Source organism: Chelonia mydas, chromosome 1, assembly GCF_015237465.2.
Source record: "Chelonia mydas isolate rCheMyd1 chromosome 1, rCheMyd1.pri.v2, whole genome shotgun sequence".
Taxonomy (NCBI): Eukaryota; Metazoa; Chordata; order Testudines; family Cheloniidae; genus Chelonia; species Chelonia mydas.
Window position 1 is genome coordinate 55,489,753 of NC_057849.1, and position 17,213 is coordinate 55,506,965.

At 41.5% G+C, this 17,213-nt stretch overlaps 1 protein-coding gene across 5 annotated transcripts in view; it reads right to left on the reverse strand.

Annotated features, from left to right (window-relative positions):
* Positions 1 to 17,213, reverse strand: part of WDFY2 (WD repeat and FYVE domain containing 2) — a 120,319-nt gene that overhangs the window by 99,559 nt on the left and 3,547 nt on the right. The window lies entirely within an intron of this gene.

A 17,213-nucleotide genomic window follows, 5' to 3' on the forward strand; every position in this document is an offset into this window, starting at 1 on the left:
CAAGCAAAATAACTTGGACACTCTCCATGGCAGAGGCAGTACATGTAAAATCCCTGTTTGTCTTTGGTTACACTTCTTTTCAGTACCTTTAAACCATATGATGTTATTCATAAGTGTTCTAGCCAGTTTTGGGGTTCCTGGTCCCCGGATGCCTGAAAACAGGTTGGGGTGTAGTATTGCTAACAGAAAGCAGACAACAATATCTGTTAGAGCAGTGCTACTCAAAGTGGTGGTCCACGGACTGTCTATCGGCTGCCGGTCTGAGTGCACATTGGAAAAAAAAATTGCTGGTCCCCCACATCAGATAGCTTGAGAAGCACTGTGTTAGAGTGTAGGTGTTTTGGCATTTAGCCACTAATGCCATGAGGGGGTGTGCCTCAGTTTCCCCTTCTACACAGCAGCATGGGCCTATTATGCTTTTGCTGCTGTGCCAAGCTTCCAGTTTGTTTACAGGTATAGGCTGAAAAGTAACATGCTTGTGGGGCTGTCTTGTCACCATCCCTAGCATATACAACAGTTTCTTCCACAAATCAGGTATGTCCCACATCTTTAAAGGGTTTACCACTAGTATGAATTCCTTTGTTTTATCCCATAGATGAATTAGCAAAAGACACAAGATTAACAGCAAATCTGCGGTGGACAGGCTTTGTTCACACAATTTAGTTTGTTTAGTGTTTCCTGTATTTTCCCATTTCTTTTTGCCCCCTGGTAGGCACTTTGGTGCAGATTCTTCTGTCTCTTTGGAGAAGGTTTTCAATTCAGGCATGTGTTTGGGGCTTTTGCAAGGAAAGGGTGTACTGCAACCGGGCCTGCCCTCGGCCCCTCCCTCTTGAATTTCTCTGGGCTGGACCCCATTCCCTTGTGAAGTTTCACCCCTGCAGAGATTTTTCCCCTCCTGTCTCGGAGAGACAGTTTTATCTCTTACAAGTGTAGCAAGAATAACATATTTTAATAGAGTGCCTTGGATTGGTAAAACCCCTTTGGACACCCCACTTTCTATTCCTAAAAGGTTGGGGGCGGCGCCCCCTTCCAGGAGATCTGACCCCCCAGTCTTCCCTTAAACCCTGATCCACAGGAGAGGGGTCTCGCATTTTAAATGCGGATTCTTCACCCTCCCCCTGGGAAAGATCCTCCCTACAAATGTGATATGTTCAGAGCTCTGCCAGTTAATTTTGCTATCAATGTGATCATCTTTTGATCTTCAGGAATCGCATGGAGGGTGCACAGTCTCTCAAAGGTGATGCAATATTGCTGGATTCATCATACTTTGGACATAGTTGCTCCCATTTGTGGATTTTTGGGGAAGTGGAGCCAGCAGCTGAAGGGTTTTGTCTCTTCAACTTCATAACAGCCAGTTTATGCTTTGGGGCTTTAATCTGGGCCTCCATAGCTCTCTTGTGGGCATCCTCCTCCCTGGCTTTCTGCCTTCTCCCTGGCAGTTTCTGCCTCCATAGCTCTCTTGTGGGCAGCTTCCTCCCTCTCCATCAGTCTTCAATGTTAATTTTCTCTCTCTTTTGCTTCCAGTCTAGCCACCTCTAGTTTGGTAGCTGCTTCACTGGTAGTCATTTTCCTGCTTTTTTGTGCTGGGCCACACCCCCTCTGCAGTTCACTGAAACTGGGATGCACTCAGCTCAGGGGCTTCTTAGTTAACAGAGACCCAGTGTTCAGACTTTCTGGGTAATTTGCAACCTGTGCAGTTCTAGCTTCTTCTGATCTACACTCTTACTTATTTTGCTTCCTTTTCTGTCCTTATTTTCCTTACCCGAAATAAGCAAACAGAAAATAAACCAGTAACCACTTTGTTCTCCAGCCACCACACTTAAAACTCACTTAAAATTACGACCAGTATCTCAAAGCAATCAGCTGTGCACAGATCCTTCTGACTACGCCACTGTGACAGGTTGGATCACAGAAACCCCCTTGGGAACTGCCAACTGATGTGCCCAGACTACTTCTGCCCCTGCTTTCCCTGCCAGCCTGGGACTTCAGCACCCTGTCTTGTTGAGCCAGACACACCATTCTGATCCAACACAGACCCAGGGTCTGAACCACGTGCCCCAAAGCTGCGGACTTAACTGAAAGCAACTTAAGAAGTGTTCCTGTCTTTAACACTCAGATGCCAAACTCCCAATGGGGTCCAAACCCCAAATAAATCCATTTTACTCTGTATAAAGCTTGTACAGGGTAAACTCATAAATTGTCCACCCTCTAACACTGATAGAGAGATATGCACAGCTGTTTGCCCCCCACCCTCCCGGGTATTAATACATATTATCGGTTAATTAATTAATAAAATAACTTTTTACTTAATACAGAAAGTAGGATTTAAGTGGTTCCAAGTAGTAACCGACAGAACAAAGTCCAAGCAAAATAAAATAAAACACGCAAATCTAAGTCTAGTACAGTAATAAAACGGAATACAGATAAAATCCTCACCCAGTAACCTTCCTTTTACAGACCAGTCTCCTTCTACTCTGGGTCCAGCAACCACTCACACCCCCTGTAGTTACTGTCCTTTGTTTCAGTTTCTTTCAGGTATCCTTGGGGATAGAGAGGCTCTCTCTTTAGCCAGCTGAAGACAAAATGGAGAGTCTCCCAGGGGTTTAAGTAGACTTTTTCTTGTGGGTGGAGACCCCCTCCTCTCTCCTATGCAAAGTTCAGCTCCAAGATGGAGTTTTGGAGTCACATGGGCCAGTCACATGTCCATGAATGACTTAGTTTCTTACCAGTGGCAGCCACTGCCCACACGGTATCTTGAATGTCTTCAGGAAAATTTCTTATGTGGATTGGAGCCTTCCAACATCCATTGTTTGTTAAATGCTTCTTGATTGGGTACTTAATTTGCACATTCCTTTCTCAAGAAGCTGACCAAATACTTTAAAAAGGCTACTTAAAAAAAAAAAAAAAATCAAGCCAGTACACAGCCATTATTCATAACTTCGAATACAAAACTAATACATGCATACACATAGGATTAATAGATTTGGTAGATTATAACTTTTACATAGATATGTTACATGGCGTATGTAGCATCAAACATATTTCAGTTATGTCATATATATTTATAAGCATATTTCCATAATGCCTTATGGTGGGCACCATCACACCTCTATTTTGCTACCCACTCTGCCACTCATTCACAGATTCTTCCTCCCACTGCTTAAAATCACACAAAGATGTTCGGGGGTTTGTTTGCAGATGACTAGACCTCTTCCAAAGAGGTCTTTACAAAGAGAAGCAGCAAACATTCTGGGTGACAGCTACCGGGGAATAATAAGGATTAAGTTAGTTTTGGAAGGAGTCCTTTTTAAAAATAGCCTGCTTTTGTAGTTTTAACTTTTTTACTCTGCACCCGAGCTTACAGGTGAAACATGGTGAAAGCTAGCCAAGAGATTTCCTGCCCACTGGGGGACTACATGCTCACCCAAAATGTCAAGTGACCACAGAATGTTCAAATGAGGAACTCATCTCAAGAGGAAGGAAAGCATGGCGGGGCCAAACCAGCTGTTCTGGAAAATGGGCACTAATCTAAAAAGCTACATACATATTCAAGTTAATACTCTGCAATGTTTCCCCTTCCCATCTGGCTCTTATGCATATTATTTCCTTTTGGACAATGTACAGGCGTATTTGTATCTTGTGCAGCTTGGAGCACAATCTCTGCAGGTAATATACATGAAGGAGCTGAGAGAGGGGGCTCATCCTAACTGATTGACTGACCTGACTCAATGTACTTTACCATTTTAAAAAAGGATCAACATATCAAGCTGCCACAGAATCCCAAACGTGAAACTAACCCAGTCTTTAATTGCTTCCACTTTTTGCCTAAAATAATCCAAGGATTGATTAAACCAAACTGAATTACAATGTGAAGCTGATGGATTACGTTAAATAGCCAGACAAGACAGAGCTAAAATCCCCGCAGAAATCCAGAAAGATCATTAACAGGCTGGGAGCATCATCATAGAGCAGGACAGATGAATCAGTTATTTCCCACTAATTTACTGAGAGTTTTAGTAAATGAGAGCGAGAAACAGGATTTGCTGTGTATGAAGTCTGATTCACTTCCCTATACTCAAGGACTGTACATTACTTAGCGTCCCTAGGTTGTTCAACTGTTTCCCTTTATAGAGCCATACTGCTGCAATTACAGGGGCCTTTTCTCCCCCAAATCAGAGTTGATTGCTTAAGCAAAGAGCTTCCCTGTCTTTCTCCCACTTGTAAGAATCAGCTAGCAAGAGTGAGGAATATTAATTCTTAGAATCATAGAATATCAGGGTTGGAAGGGACCTCAGGAGGTCATCTAGTCCAACCCCCTGCTCAAAGCAGGACCAATCCCCAATCAAATCATCCCAGCCAAGGCTTTGTCAAGCCTGACCTTAAAAACTTCCAAGGAAGGAGATTCTACCACCTCCCTAGGTAACACATTCCAGTGTTTCACCACCCTCTTGGTGAAAAAGTTTTTCCTAATATCCAACCTAAACCTCCCCCACTGCAACTTGAGACCATTACTCCTTGTCCTGTCCTCTTCTACCACTGAGAATAGTCTAGAACCATCCTCTCTGGAACCACCTCTCAGGTAGTTGAAAGCAGCTATCAAATCCCCCCTCATTCTTCTCTTCCGCAGACTAAACAATCCCAGTTCCCTCAGCCTCTCCTCATAAGTCATGTGTTCCAGACCCCTAATCATTTTTGTTGCCCTTCGCTGGACTCTCTCCAATTTATCCACGTCCTTCTTGTAGTGTGGGGCCCAAAACTGGACACAGTACTCCAGAGGAGGCCTCACCAATGTCGAATAGAGGGGAACGATCACGTCCCTCGATCTGCTCGCTATGCCCCTACTTATACATCCCAAAATGCCATTGGCCTTCTTGGCAACAAGGGCACACTGCTGACTCATATCCAGCTTCTCGTCCACTGTAACCCCTAGGTCCTTTTCCGCAGAACTGCTGCCTAGCCATTCGGTCCCTAGTCTGTAGCTCTGCATTGGGTTCTTCCGTCCTAAGTGCAGGACCCTGCACTTATCCTTATTGAACCGCATCAGGTTTCTTTTGGCCCAATCCTCCAATTTGTCTAGGTCCCTTTTTATCCTATCCCTGCCCTCCAGCATATCTACCACTCCTCCCAGTTTAGTATCATCTGCAAATTTGCTGAGAGTGCAATCCACACCATCCTCCAGATCATAAGCTAATACTAATAAGGGCAGTAAAAGCTGCCTCAGCAGAAGAAATATCACTCCCAATTTCTAATGCAAGGGAACCACAAAAACCTGAAGTTAAACCACAAAGGGGTTTAATGCAAGGGAACCACAAAAACCCAAAGACAAATTCTCTCTCTTTAAAAAAAGAAAAGGAGTACTTGTGGCACCTTAGAGACTAACCAATTTATTTGAGCATGAGCTTTCGTGAGCTACAGCTCACTTCATCGGATGCAACCGATGAAGTGAGCTGTAGCTCACGAAAGCTCATGCTCAAATAAATTGGTTAGTCTCTAAGGTGCCACAAGTACTCCTTTTCTTTTTGCGAATACAGACTAACACGGCTGTTACTCTGAAATCTCTCTTTAAAGAAAGAGATCGTGTATCAGCAAGACCAGTAGTCTCCTTGGTGGCTACAGAAACATACAGAATATTTGAGCACAATGGGAGATGTAAATAGGCCCAATAAACACTTCCAAAGTTCAATTTTAGATGTTCTGACAGACTAATTTTCAGCATCGGGCCCATTTTTGATAGGCAAAAAAAGGATGTAAGGCAGTGGTGGGCCACAGGTGGCCCGTCAGGGTAATCCACTGGCAGGTCGCCAGACAGTTTGTTTACATTTGTATGGCTGCCCGCAGTTCCCAGTGGCTGCGGTTCGCCATTCCCGGACAATGGGAGCTGCAGGAAGTAGAGGCCAGCATGGCCCTGCAGCCCACGCCGCTTCCTGCAGCTCCCATTGGCCAGAAACGGTGAACCGCAGCCACTGGAAACTGCAAGCAGCTGTGCAAATGTAAACAAACTGTCTGGTGGCCCGCCAGCAGATTACCCTGACAGGCCGTGTGTGGCCCGCAGGTTGTCCCCACTGATGTAAGGTATCCTTTTCACTGCAATGGAAAATGTCATTCTTAACTCTGATTATGAGGTAGTTCTTCTACAGATTAGGGGTACAATAATACTGACCGATCTGTGATATTAGTTTATTTTCTCCATGAGTCCCTCACACCAGTGCAGTACCTCGTAGAAAGGATGACATTTAAAGAAAGATTCTTGGTCATTTGTAGCACATATCTTCACCAACATCATAGGAACCCCACACAAAAGACAAATGTTATGTGTTTATCCCTAGACATCCCTTTCCCCCCTAATTTGCTTACTTGTTGTGCCTTTTACAGCATTTGCTCTGTGTAGTCAGTCTGTATCCTCTTTTGTTAGTGTGAGTTCCCTCCTTTCCCTTCACCCTCCAAAAATAGCAAGAGGGGAGAGAAAAAACTTTTAAAGAGGAAAAGGATTACAAAAAAATCAAAGAAATTGGTGTACTGCCTTAAGCTACTATTTATATTTTTACAGTTGACTAAATTTCACACTGATAGTGTCCTTTTAAATAGAATTTGTTTTTTTATTGTAAGTCTACAGATATATTTCACCAACAAGCAACTTTTCTGATTGAAGCCTAATATCCCTAATCATTTTAGTGCGCACAAAAAACTTGACAGGGAAGTTGCACTCAAACTGTCTAAAGCTTCAATTTAATTTTGGAAGCCACTATCTACAAATGATAAAAAACAGCATACAAGTGACCCCAAGTGAGTTGGTGGGTCTTCAACTGAAACTGCTAACACGTAAAAGGCAAATTATTTTCACATTTCACAGGCCTATTTGCTTTCTAAGCCTATCATTTGGAGTGAGCTAAAGTATAATCAGACTATTGTCCACTATCCTATCAAAGTGATATACTTCATTGCCTCATGTTGGCACATCAGCACTACCACCACTCCCCATTCTTGTTTATGAGAGCCCAGTATTAATTTCACCATTCAAAGAAAGGTAACAGGGATTTGGAGTTGCTTGGTAATTTGTTAATTTTTTCTGTTGGTCTGGCTATTAGGGTGTTTCCTGTATGAATATACCGGTTTTCCTCAATAAGTAGCTATCTGGAAAAACAGTCAGGAAAGAAAAGAATGGCTCAAGACCTATAAGCTGTTATGATGTTGCCTCCTCTCCACTCAACTTACAAAACTGGTTTTGACCAGACTCAGAAGAATGAAGGAACTCTGGCAGAATTAAAAAGGGAGAAAGGCAGTAAATGTCTGGGGGAACCGGATACAGACACAGGACCCTGTTGGGGTGCCTGGAGAAGCTAAGTCCCCAACAAAGGATGGCAGAGCATTAGGTAAAACAGGCATGCATGTAGACTGTTTTAATACTTCTCTCTAATGCTTTGTTCCTACTGCTAAAAAAACAATGACTTTGGTTTTAGGAAGGTTGGTTTATCGTGATATACCACTGGTTACTGACTTCTGAAAGGAAGAATTGCAGATGCCCGAACTCAACCCAACCTTCAGGATAACAATGGTTGATACACAGGGTATGGAAGCCCAGGGCCCAGTTTAGGAGTGGGAGAATCACAGAATACCACTGCAGGATAAATTAAGGCCTGGGGCCTACCACCTGAAATGGTGCACTCAGAGACCAGAAAGGGACAGAAGAATAACTCACCCTGTAACAATGGCAGAAGCCTATTGCTAATCCAACTTCTAGATACCTCCCAGAAGGATTCCCACTTTTGCTATGGCTAATGTCAACTGGTAAGGTAATAAACCAAAAAACAAGCTTAATCATTGCATGAGATCTGCCTCATGAGTCAATCAATATAATCCAGATCACCTGGATGTTGCAGTTGCCATTGTTATTAGTCAACTTTGTATGAAATGAGCTACATTAGTTCCCAAACTACATCTACCCAATTAAAGTGGAATGTACATCTTCATAAAGTTCAGATTTTGCCAGGTCCCACATATGTAAACCGGGATAGGCCTTTCACATGTCCACTTCAAGTCACTCTTAGATGTTAGTTGCTGAGGCTGCCAGCAGAGGTTGGACCTTGCCCCCCTCTGGAGACACCTAGGGCACAACGCTGGAGGAGAAGGCAGGCAGGCAGAGAGTTCCCCACCTTCCCAGGGGCAGTGGGGTTCAGGCTTTGGGCTTCAGCCCTGTGGAGGCGGGGCAGCAGGGCTGAAGGGCTCCAGGTGCGTGGACGCACTCTGTGGCCACCAAAAAATTTCTCCTGAGAACCCCTGCCCTGGATGACCATACAGGCCTGAGTCAAGGCTATGCCCTCACAGCACACCCATCACCCACGTCTAGGAGTTCTTCAGGTAATTAAGAAATGAAAATATAGCAGTCACACTAAAAATCGTGTTCATTGACCTGCAAAGAGTAGTAACTGGACAGCTGAAATCAGAAAGACAGGGGTAAGGTGTTGCATACATCCTTGCTTTTTACACTACAGGTGCTCTGAAGAGAATATGACAAAACACCCACAGGCTGTGCCACCAAGCCCAAACACACCAGGTGCTTGCATTGCATATACGCATGATGGTGCAGCATTAAGTGAAGAAAGCTGTGTTATGGCAAGGTCAAAGACGTCACTTCACCAGATGCATGATAATCAAACAAGTAATCAGCAAAACAGCTAATACAAGAACAGTTATTTTTCCCATGCTGCCTTCAATGTCTGGAACAGCTTCTGACCCTATGAGAAGAGCTATCCACTCTCCTTTTCTCCCTCACGTCCATTTTCAGTGTTCACTTCTTCTGGTTAGACATCCAACACTCAGTTCCACCCTGGGGCTTATTCCAAATACTGTCACCATGTTGTAATTTATCAAATTAGCCTAAAAATACCAAAAGGAACAACAAATTGTGTCCATAACAATAAATATTTCATGAACTGCCACATTTGTAACCCTAAATTCCCCCATATTCCCTCCTTACATCCACTGAGGATTTATACATTGATACATTGTTTCCCATTTCACAGAATAATGGAAATGTAGGGCTGGAAAAGACCTCAAGAAGTCATCAAATCCAGCCCCCTGTGCTGAGCAGGACCATGGAAACCCAGACCATCCTTGACAGATGACTACTGTGGAATCCTCTACTGATGAAGATTCCACCATCTCCCATGGAAGCCTCTTCCAGAGTCTAACTACCCTTATAGCTCGAAAGTTTCTCCTAATATCTATTCTAAATCTCTTGCTGTAGACTAAGCCAATTACTTCTTACCCCACCTCCAGTGAATATGCAGAACAACTGATCACCTTCCTCTTTATAAAAGCCCTTACGTATCTGTAGATTGTTATCAGGTCCCCCCTCAATCTTCTTTTCTCAAAACTAAACATGCCCCATTTTTAACTTTTTTTCATAGGTCAAGTTTTCTAAACTTATCATTTTGGTTGCTCTTCTCTGGACTGCTCCAATTTGTCCACATATTTCCTAAAGTTTGATGCTTAGAATTGGACACACTACTCTACCTGAGGCCTCATCTGTGCCAACTAGAGCAGGACAATTACCTCCTGTGTCTTACATACAACATTCCTGTTAATACATTCCAAAATGATATTCGCCTTTTTTGCAATTGCATCACATTGTTGACTCTCATTCAATTTGTGATCCACTACAATACCCAGAACCTTTTCATTAGTACCAACACCTAACCCAGCTATTCCCCATTTTGTAGTTGTGCGTTTGATTTTTCCTTTCTTTATTGTAGTTTATCTTGTTCATTTCAGACCAATTCGTCAAGGTCATTTTGAATTTTAGTCCTGTCCTCGAAAGCACTTGTAACCCCTTCCAGCTTGGTGTCATTTGCAAAATTTGTAAGCATACTAATGACCTGGATAATAGAGTGGAGAGTAAGATATTCAACAGTACCTGACCCAGGACTGACCCCTGTAGGACCCCATTTTGTAAGCTCCTCAGAGCAGGGAGCTGTCATTTTGTTCACCCATAAAGCACTATCCCCAACTACAGCACTGTTTAAGTAACTACTACTTCTGCAGTAAACTACATTAGGAATTCATACAAAGCCTGTATAGAGAAGACACACCACACTCAAACACCCACTGCCAACACACTCAGATCTTGCACTGATGGCACACTCCTTCTTAACTTCTACTGCAAACCAATGGTCAGCTGTCTAGTGCATACCACCCTTACTGCAGCAATGGATTCAGGAACTAAGCTGCACAGTATTGCACTCCACCACATCCTCTTTTTGGGGTGCTGCATTCAGACCACTGAATGTTCACCTCTTCCTTAAAATACTTCCCAGGTGTGATTTAAAATAAATTCTTAAGATATAGTCTATGCCACTATATGCCCAACTTCCTTGACATGTCCAAGAAGATACAAGGAACCAGAGTTTATTCTAAGTCTTTAACAGCTGAAAGGCCAAATTTCTGTACCTCACAGTGTATTTCACAAGCGTGCTAAAAAGCACACTGAAAAGTTACGTGGATGTCAATTATGGTGAAGTGTGCTTTCCCTACAACCATATTGAGCAACACCAGTAATGTGTGGAAATCTAAATTCCTTCTATAGATCAAAACCCTTTGCCATACAAATTCTTTAACAGAATTGCTGACTAACAAGCCCAGAAGACAATCCATGGACAGGTGTGTTACGTCAAACTAGGCTGACCTAAATTGAAAAAGCCTGATGAAAACCTCAAGTTGCAAAACAGCATGAGCAGTACAAGTTAATGTTTTATAGTTCATTGGATGTGGAGTGAATAGAGAGGCCAATATGAACTCAGAATGTAAACTTTCAGAGGTCTTCATCTGTTATGTTTGTACAGTACCTAGTACAATAAGGGTGGGGCCTTTAGGTGCTGCAGCAACACAACAGAGTAGGGGGGCCAGTACACATTTATTTTTAGTTTACTTCTAACTTATTACTCTTTATGGCATAAAATTACTTTTCCAAGTTTTGTTTCCTTTTAAGTTATTACAACTACTGCATTTTAGAAAATGACAAAGAAAATCAGATGAAGAGCTTTGATGATTCCCCCATTATGAACTACAGTATTGGATCAGAATGGAGCAGAGGTATAATGCTTGACCTTAACTCTCAAGTTTTCAAAATCAACTATATGGGAGTTAAAGCCCAGGACTTTCACTGAGATGAGAGCACAGTCCAGAGAAATGAGTTCACAGTCAGAAAAGCTCTGCAGACTGGCAAATTGGTGTAGATCTCCTACCATGCTTCTCTGGCTGATAGTGCAGACTGACCAATGGCAGCCACCACCCCACAATATATCCAACCTTGCTCAGAGCAGGTTCAGAGGACACCATGATTAAAACACTAGCAGCCAGACTGCACTAGCACCCCCAACACTGGTGAAGCTGCATGCTAGTAGCTTCAGAAGTTTGCCAATATAGACAAGTCTGAACTACAGCCCTTGACAAATGGGCAAGTCAATCCATTTCTCCCTCTGTATCCAATGTTTGGCTAAGGATAGCTACCTCCCCCACAATGCTATGGTGAAGATTTAATATTTGTACAGTGACTTGAACTTGTGACAGGCTAACGACCTAAATTTCAGAGGTGTCCAGCACACACAACCTCCTCCAGAGTGGTCTGATTTAAATTGAAATGATTTAAATCACCAATTTTAATAATAATTTAAAGCAGCAAGCAGGAAACCTTGATTCAAGACACTGATTTTAAACTGTGTTTTACATTTGCACTTTTTAAGTTACTTTCCTAAAGAAAGGCTGATTCTCTTTGGTTGGTAACTATTAAAACATGCTGATCTGCAACTAAATGTAGCCTATACGTTAAATTGTGCTTCTTTTTACTCGTCGGGGGGGTACACTACATCTACACACATTTGTTTAAGTAATAATATAGTAAACTTTTATTCAGTCCTTGTTTTTTTTTAAATTTTTATTGTTAGAAACTGTGAATCATGCATTTCTTATTTACTATATGATGCATTTTTTTACTTGTGATTTGTGTAAAACTATTTGGATAGAAATTCAAATAAAATTAAAATGCATAAAAGCATCATTTTAAAATTGTTTTATTAGTTAAATAAAACTGCGAGATAAGAAACACTTTTATTAGAAAGTTTATGTATCAAAACCTCTCCTGCATTTAAAATTGATTTATTCAAAGTATCTGTGCTCAGTAAATTCAACTGATAGTTTTGAATCACTATGCCCTTCAAAATTTTAGAACTAGTAGATCTCATCCTCTCAGCTGTTTTTTATTCATAAATTGGAAGAGAACAAACTTTTCTGCTTTTTCAACTCCCACTGGTTTCTTAACTTTGAACCAACTAAGAACTAGTTGAATAGACTAAAAAGAAAGTATTCTCTCACACCTGCAGAAAAAGCTACTGATGTCAAAAGCTGGTTTAGCACTTCAACAAACTCTAGCTCCAGGTTCTTAGCCAGTGACTTACACCAGTGGTTTGACTTTCTTTAAAACTGGGTACCCAACATGTACTGCTTTATATTTTTTAAATTATTGTAATGGATATTAAGTTTAGTCCTTAACATTGGTTGTCAATTTCAAATATTTTTCTTTAAATCCTCTAAAAAAAATAAACCTATCAGATTTTTTTGGTTTAAAAAAAAATTAAATTCTATCCGCCTTGATTTCCTCTCAAGTCAATGGGAAGTAGGAATGCTCAGCACGTTTGAGAATCTGGCCAATATGTATCATAAATTTCCAGAGCCCCTTGAATTTAAAGACCAATGACAAGACATTCAGTTCTGGATCCTTAAAAATTCCAATATTTAGCCTGCAGTGCAAAAGCTTTTGGCACCCTTTCAATCTAAGCTGTGTATGATATAGGAATCTACGTGCTGGGATCTAAGTGGCTGTCAGCTCCAGCAGTTTGTTAGCAGGTACGGCAGTGTGGAAGAAAGCTTGTAATCTTGTTCTCAGAACTTCACCTTATCAGATTTAAACGAACATTCTTAGATAGGCTTTAGCTTTCACCAGTGTAAACAGGTATACTCACTTCTTCTAAAACAAAGTCAAAATAAAGTTAGACAATTATTTGTTCCAGTGTGCATCCACATCATATACATTATACCATTCCTCAATATCCCACGTCATGATAAATATCAACCCAAACAGTTCAGAGACCACAGACACACTGGAAGATGTTTTGGTTTAACAATCTGCATTATCTCAACTTTAAGATCAGGATTCAGAAATCAGTTTTGTAGAATACAGGTGTCATCAGATTTCATGTTTTTCCAAATTAAAACCAAAAATCTTAAGAACTTTAAAAATGAACTAATACATCCTTTATTTTGACAGAGTCAACTTTAAGAATGTTGCTGTTATACATATAAAGTACATTCTGTTCAGGTTCTCATATTGCATCAGCCATGAGGGTATTGTTAGCTATTGTTTAACATGGTTTCAGAGTAAAAGTCTACAAAGCAATGAACCCAGGCACAACTCTGGGCAATGCACAAAATACAGAGAGACATCAAGACCCCATATCCTAGACAGTTTATGAAATGAAGAGCCAGATGATGCAAAACAGACACCCACCTTAAAGCCTAGCTTTGATTGTTAAACATTGATAGTGTTAGGAATAAAGAGCCATTTGATGACTCTCTTGTGTTCATAAAAAATTCCTAATCCCAAATGTTGGATACAAATCATTCCAGCTGAAGCTGATTAATAAATTTCAGAGTATCTCACATACAACTGATACACATAATTAGAGCCCTGCGTAGATACAAAATTTCTATCCGCATCTAATCTGCGATCCGCAAACATGGTCCGCAGATATCCGTATCTGCAGATATAAAACAGATACCCGCAGATTTGCAGAGCTCTACACGTAATAGGTCTGACCTCAGCCAGAACTACCACCTGCTTCCATAAGTAAGGAAACGGGCATAAACTCTCCACATTCATTACTAGTTTGATTTCCCATTTAACACTGACCCTCATTCTGTATTGGCTTAATTGGAGTACATAAGCCAATACAGAATGAGACTCAATGTTAAATGGGAAATCAAACTAGGAGGCAGCCTAGCACTGAAGTGATGAAAGCAAACACTGTCACTTGCTGCATTCCCCTACCATGCTCTTGTCTCTGTAACAAGAAGGCTACAAGTTTACTCCCAAGCTGCTGTTTCCTCCAAATAAAGCTTAACACAGATCTCTGAATTCCTTAACTGCAATAGAAGTAGTGACGACTGAAATAAAGTACTACTTCAGCTATGAATCCAAAAATGAACATCCACTTACATAAATCCATTCCTACCTAAAGTAATGAATTAAGTGTAGTTAATGAAAGAATGTATTAGCGTCAAGTGGAAGAGTCAGAAGGTTTCCAGATTACCTAACAAAGGAACCTCTAGTTTTCCTAGATCCACCCTGTACTGCCAACAGCACTCCAAACATCAGCAAGAAAGAAGCAAAAGAATCACTTTTAACCAGGTTTATCAACAGGCAGATTAATCATCATACCAGAAGATTTTAACATACCCATGTTCCTTAGCGATACTCTCCAGATCTCCACTTTACTATAGGCTCCTTCAGACAAAGGCTTCTTTTAACAGAGAATCTCTACGTGGCGTACAGAAATGTTACCTTACAGTGTCATGCTGCTATTCTGGCACGTAAAAATTAGGGGGTTTTATACCTTGTAAAAAGTAGTGCAAGAAACAATAAGACCCCTTACTCTCTTTCTCTAAGGGGAAAGATATCAGGTACATTCACTCTATTAAGATAAAGAATGTTTGAGAAGTATTTTCTTACAGCGCTGAACATCAGCGGCATCAATCCAGCACGTCATTATGCGCCAACTGCTACTATACTCATGCTTTACTCAGTGTCTCACACAGCGAAATTTGGCCATATCACTTAAAATAAGTGGATTTCACATTTTCAGTCACTAGCAATTCCACAGTATACCTGCCTCTAAGAAGCTTAAGTGTTTTCTTTTCATAACAGACACGAGAGCTTATTGGAGCCCAGGGCATAGATGAACTTTAATGAGATTTTGCAAAGTTCAGGTATCAGCAGGTAACCAGAAACTAACTTATGGTAAAACTTAGGCTTTTTCAATACTAGTATACTGATAAAAGGGCATTCTTTTTAATGACAATACTGGAGTCTAAAGTAAGGAAAATCCTGAACCTGAGATAAAGTGCCCATGGGCCAACAATCTGGTTTTAAAAAAAAACAACCCACAATCCTGTTAGGAGCAGATAAGTCAACTGATTTTTGGTTGTGTGATGATGCGGGGAAGGATAGCTCAGTGGTTTGACCACTGGCCTGCTAAACCCAGGGTTGTGAGTTCAATCCTTGAGGGGGATATCCCAGGATCTGGGTCAAAAATTGGGGATTAGTCCTGCTTTGAGCAGGGGGTTGAAGTAGATGACCTCCTAAGGTCACATCCAACCCTGATATTCTATGGTGCTCTAGTACCATATAGAGCTTTATTTTGGGGGTAGGGATAGCTCAGTGGTTTGAGCATTAGCCCGCTAAACCAAGGGTTGTGAGTTCAATCCTTGAGGGGGCCACTTAAGGATCTGGGGCAAAAATTGGGGATTGGTCCTGCTTTGATCAGGGGGTTGGATTAGATGACCTCCTGACATCCCTTCCAACCCTGATATTCTATGATTCAATGAAACTACATTTTAGAATGGTTATTATATGGGATCATGGAACATTTTTTTATTTTAAGGGAAAGCACTCATATAGAGTTAACAAAATGAAACCATTCTAGATGTAAGAGGAAATGCCACTAAATGAAGTAAATTTGAACTCTTTCAGAAAAGAAAAAAAGAAAAAGAAAAAGAAAAAGAAGCATCATTGGATGGCTTAAGACATACTTTTATATTGTGGAATAAGACTAATAAAAATTATAAAAATACCAGACAGTTTAGCAGTTTTACAATACTAGATATTGGACTGGTTTCTTATCCTTTAGATATGTTATTTTTAAAAGAACTAGCAGGAAATGTTTTTGTTAGATAAGAACTAGAAGCGCTGTTTCAGTGAACAACACTGGTATCTTCTGTCTCGTGTCAAAACAAATCTCACATGGATTTGTCAAAAGCTGCATGTGTTGAAACTGGTCTGACAAATTACGTATCAAACACAGATTAACGAATAATATAAACTGCTCATATTGAAATGCTAAAAAGTTTGATTCCCCAATCTAGCAGATTTACTTAACTGTAGCTACAAGACTAAAATACACAAAAGGCTATTCAGTGCAACTGTTGTAGCTCATTGTTATCAACTCTGAGTTTGACATATCTTTCTGAATGCTGATTTTAATAATATAAACAGAAATTGAACATGAGACTACAGTAATTTGAGTGACATTTTGCTACAAACATTAGCAGCTCCTTCTTAGCAAGTTACCAAACAACACACACAGCAATGCAACTGTTGTTTTAAAGGCCTGCTGAAGTACAATGTTGGACTGAAAAAAACCCAGCTTGGCTTCTGTGAATATATTTATATGAATTTTCAAGGAGCATCACTTGTGAAATCCTCCACTACATTTTATGACAAAGGAAAAGTCATGCACTGACTTGCACACCACTTCTGGCGTACAGTAACAAGCATATTATGGAAAATGACTCACTTCAATTTTCAGGACAGAACATTTTAGCATGTGTGACCACAAATCCGGAATCCCGGAATCTCTGATATAAAAGTTAATTAAAGATACGTTATTGGTTTTGACCAGGCATCAGCCACAACATATCCTTTCTCACGTCTGTGTAGTCTGAATCATGCACACCACAGTCAGATGCAGCAGGGTTACCATGACACGGTGAGCCCCCTGGCAGAGTGAGCAGTGTGCACGCATAATAGGCCTGATCAATATTTAATCTACTCGGCGTATGCTCTGCCCGAGCAACTCGTTCGTGTCTCCTTATGCAAGACACAGGCCAGCCCAGCACCGAGCGGATCGCCCTGCTAACCACCGGGGCAGGTCTGATACACGCAGAGCAATCCCTTTCCCACCCCAGTTCTTGCACACAGAGCCACTGCACCCCTGCAGGGAGACCACTACGGGACCCCAGCCCCACGGTGGGCTTGTCTCATACACGCGCACACACACACGCGCAGCATCACCGCGGACCCACACGCGCTCCCCGGGGACCCCCGGCACTGCCGCCCTGGCTGCGGGCGGGGCCGAGGCGGCGTGCCCGCCTCCCCCTGCCAGTAC